The sequence below is a fragment of the Triticum urartu genome, chromosome 5A, assembly GCF_056163025.1.
Source record: "Triticum urartu cultivar PI428250 chromosome 5A, HENAU_Tu73, whole genome shotgun sequence".
Classification (NCBI taxonomy): Eukaryota; Viridiplantae; Streptophyta; class Magnoliopsida; order Poales; family Poaceae; genus Triticum; species Triticum urartu.
In genome coordinates, this window is record NC_141877.1 from 119,082,695 (window position 1) to 119,087,002 (window position 4,308).

The 4,308-nt window shown below is 62.9% G+C and overlaps 1 pseudogene; it reads right to left on the reverse strand.

Moving 5' to 3' along the window:
* Positions 1 to 1,658: 1,658 nt before the first annotated feature.
* LOC147970520 (uncharacterized) lies at positions 1,659 to 3,880 on the reverse strand (annotated as a pseudogene).
* Between the last annotated feature and the right edge of the window lie 428 nt (positions 3,881 to 4,308).

Genomic DNA, 4,308 nt, shown 5'->3' on the forward strand with positions numbered 1-4,308 from the left:
ACTCCAGGGCCCGTCCAGCGCCAACACCTCCGCTGGCACCGGGCGACAAGTCACGCCGGCCCCCTCTCAGGCCAGCGAAGGGGTGCACGCCGCGGCCTTCGGCTTCGGCGGACCGCCGCGCCATCACCCCCAAGACGCGCTCCAAGCCAGACTGCGTGGCATGCAGGGTGCTATGGCGAGGCCCACGAGGCGATGGCCCCAGAAGGTTATGTGCCCCGCATGATGGGTCAGGGGTGCGCACTAGAAGAAGATCATGGCTCATTCCTCGAGCCAGGCTGGGGCGAGGAGACACCAGAAGCCGAGCTCTTTCCGGAACCCCAAGAGAGCCTCGACAACCGCAACGATAGCAGGAACTATCGGGTACCATTCATCCCTCAGGAGCAAGCTTATGCTAACCATGGGTCGCAGGAGATACATGTCGCCGCAGCAGATGGCTGCTCCAATGCTGCAACCTCATACCCCTCAGGGGGAGGGCGCAGGGGGCTGCAGGAGAGGAGCCGAGATCCGGGTTCGTCCCCGCGGCGGTCGGAGCAAGGTGTTCTCAGGAGGTAGGCCATCTGCCGGGGAGGTGCCCCAGGGCCTGCCCCCGGCAGGGGACCCGTGGTCGTCGGGGGAACCGCTGGCGACCGCTCTGCCCCATTGGCGTCGTCCTTGGTTTCCGGTCGCCGTCAATGGCGGCAGAGTGAGGCGCAAGGCGGGGCCCTCGTCTGGCGATATGAAGCAAGGCCGGTACCTGTGAAGAAGGCCCAGTGCCTGTGAAGCTCGCCACCCGTGACACTCTCACATAATAATGAGTGGGGCTGTACACGCCCCGGAGTCTCCGGAGAGCCGCCCTCGGGCCTCGGGGGCTCCCGCCCGCACCCAGTGGTAGCACTTAGCTCCGCGCTAGTGAGAAGACGTCGAAGACTAGACTAGGTGCCGGACGTGGCCTTTTGCTTTTGCCTTTCCTTGTTGACAAAGTTCTTCGATTTGGATTTAAGTTGGATTTGAGCTCGATGCTTGCGTGTGTTTGGGGGAAGGGGTGTTTAGTCTCGTTTGAGCAATCTCTCGCGTTCTGGTTTCGGCTTTGCGTCCAAAGTTAGCGTCGGCTGCCCCCCTCGCGAGCCGGGCCGGGCCAGGCCAGGCACGTTTTACAGCCAGGACTGCTATTGCCGCACCCTTTCCGGAGGTCCTCGTCGCGGAATCTACAAGTTAATCAGGCGACACCCGAGGTACGGCGGCCCCCGCAGGCCCGCTCAGGACTCGTCGGGGTCGGAAGGTACACAAGTCAGCTGACTCATCACCGGGCTAGCGGCTAAGTTCACACGCAATGTTATACTTACCAGGGTACTAATTGCAAACCTTTACATGAGGGGCTTACCCTCCCAAAATGCTCTTACATTCTTCAGGGCCAAGCCCGAACCTTCTTCGTGCAGGATAAACAGCAGTGACATGCGGTCAGTCGGACATATCACTCACCGCGTCTTCTTGGGCATCCTCGGAGGCATCACTGGCGTCGTTGACATTGCCGCCGCCGCCAGCATCTCCGTCAGCGCTAGGCTCGTCCACAACACCGCCTTCATTGGCGGCCACGACGACGCCGTCATCATCAGATGCAAAGGCCCTGACGAGGGCGTCCACATTGTCCTCCACCCATCGCGCCAGGTCACCCCGGACGGCTATGGGCACGGGTGCGATGGCAGCGTCGAAGTCGAAGTGGGGGTCCCTACCTAGTAGATAGCTGAACACGCGGGAGAATGCACGCCCGAGCAAGGCTCGGCTCCTCTCTTCGACAAGCCAACGGGACCTTTCGGAGCGGTTCTCCAGAAGCATCACCACATCGGTGAAAAACTAGAGGTTGCCGGCATAGTTGACCTCGTGCGGCTCCTTAGTGACAGCCTCGCAGATGTTGCCCAAAGCTGTGTTGGCCCTTTCTCTGAGCGTTTGAAGCATGGGTACATGCTCATGCTCCAGAACCCGCCACCGGCGGATCTTGTCCTCATTCCGCTGCATGACAGCCTCGGCGTCATCAACCTTCTGTTGGAGAAGAAGCTGCTCGGCCCGGGAAGAGGACAGCTCCGCCTGTGCTGCGCTGAGGGCGGCTGCGGAGGAGTCCGCACGCCGTGTCACTTCACCCAGTTTTGCCCTGAGGGCCGCGGTCCTGCCCTCAGCCTCGGCCTTGATCAGCCCCAACCTCATCTCGTATTCGCGCTCGAAGGCCGAGCGAGCTTCCGCCACGCGGCGATCGACTTCTTCCTGGACCCGGGCTTTGCGCGCGGCAACGTCATCCTCCGCCCGAGCCACCAGGCGCTCCCTCGTCTCCAACCGCTCAAGATCAAGGTTGCGCTCAGCGGCCTGCAGTGTCAGCGCCTCTTCGCGCTTTAGAAGCTCCGCCCGGTCAACAGGGGGCCCCTGCATCGACTCAAGGGCCGCTTGGCGCAGTTCCACTTGCTGCTCCAGGGAGTTGCTCCAGGCCTGGAGCTCCCATGCGCGCTCCTCCGCATCCTTGCGCCGTCGGTCTGCTTCCCGAGCCTCCTCGACGGCCTGGGAGCAGTTCTCTCGCGAAGCTGCCAGCGACACTTCAGCCTTCGCGTTTTCGAGATCACGTTGGTGACGCGCGAGGGCGATGGCTACCTTTAGTTTGCTCCTCTCCTCAGCAAGGCGCAAGCCTTCGGCCTCGAGGCGCGCATCCTCGTCAGCAAGCTCTACCCCGATCCGGTTCACCGCATGCGCCGCCCCCTAGAGGAACTCTTCGCGAAGGGCGCGTCGCTCCCGAGCGCGCCTGAGCACGTCTCCCGCATCACCCTCTTCCACCGGGGTATGCGGAGGGCCCCGAGGCGTCAAGCCCCCTCCCGGTGCGGGGATGGGGCTGGCGCCCTAGCCATCGCTGAACGGACCTCTCTGGGAATCCGGCCTGGCGTCGGTCCTCCCTTGGAGGAGCCAAAGACAAACTTCAGCCATTCACCATCTATGATCAGTGGAGGAATGCAGGGCAAGCCGGATGTGCCCCAGGAGGCCTCATGAAGAAAGGACAGCAGGCGCGCAGGCTCGAGGTGCCCTATGGAACGGACCATTCCACCAACCGGTCTGGCAGCAAGGGTGCCGCTCGAGCTCGGCGCGCCCAGGGCCAGCGGAGAAGGCGAAGCTTGGGGGGATGGCTCCCGGGTTGACTCGGCGAGTTTCGTAGGGCAGGGCCTGAAAGGCCACAATCAGTCGCAGGGATAGCAAAGTAAATGAGCAGAGAAAGAAGAAGACTTACTCGTCCATGGCAAAGTACTTCCTGCGCTTCAGCAAGCGGCAAGGGCGGTCGTTGCCACCCAAGGCCTCCTTCCTCTTGCGGAGGGCCTCGAAGTCTACGTGGAACCGACCTAAGCGCTCGGTGCAGGGGTCGGTCTCTGGTGCGGAAGAAGTGTCAAGATGATCAGCGCCTGAGGAGTCAACCTGGGGGGGGGCGCCACCAGGCGTCACCTCGCGAGGAACGGCTGGGGTCTCGGGAGCCCCGGCCTCAGGAACCATAGGCCGCAACTCCGCACCCGCCGCCGCTCCAGGGCGGGCCCCGGGAAAATCCGCTTCGAGGCTTCTCGCGGCGTCGGCACCTCGACATCGGTCGCCTCAACTCCCGCCGATTCTCGTCTCCCCGCCCTGTCACCCGAGGAAGGACCGCTGTGGGCAGCAGGGGAGCCAACACGGCGGCTGGGTTCTCGCGGGTCCCCGTGCAGCCAGCCGGGCGCAGCCCCCACTCGTCGAAGCTGGGCATCTGCCTCACAAAATCAGCCCTGCTGGAGCAAAGATACAAGAGGATACCATTACTCCGAAGTCTACCTGGGGAAGGATCGCCATTCAAGACCCTGAGCATCGTCCGCAGCACTTCAGGCGCCAAGTCCTCCTCCTGAAGCCGCATGCGGTCTCTATGCCCCGCAAAATCCCACATGCGGCGAGAGTGGCGCTGAAGAGGAGCAATGCAACATTGGAGGAACTCCTTCACCACCTTGGGTGTTGTCACATTGAGCGCCCTCAAACTCTGGAAGCGGCGCCAGACGAAGGCGAGCCGGGGGCTAGCGAGCACCTCATGGTCCCAACCCGCGTGAGGAACAGCAGGCGAGGTCGGGTGCGAGAGCAGAGGGCTGGGCACTCCAACGTCCACGTACAACCACCGCTCTCTGAACCTGGCCTCAGGAGGAGGAAGGCCGAAGTCGATCCCTGAAGCGGCCGTCTCTGGCACGGCTAAGAAGCTCACACACCCTGAGAACTGAGTGGGATCGCTCAGGCGCAAGGAAAAGAAGTGGCGCAGCAAGGAAACGAAAGGAGGAATGCCTATCATCGCCTTGC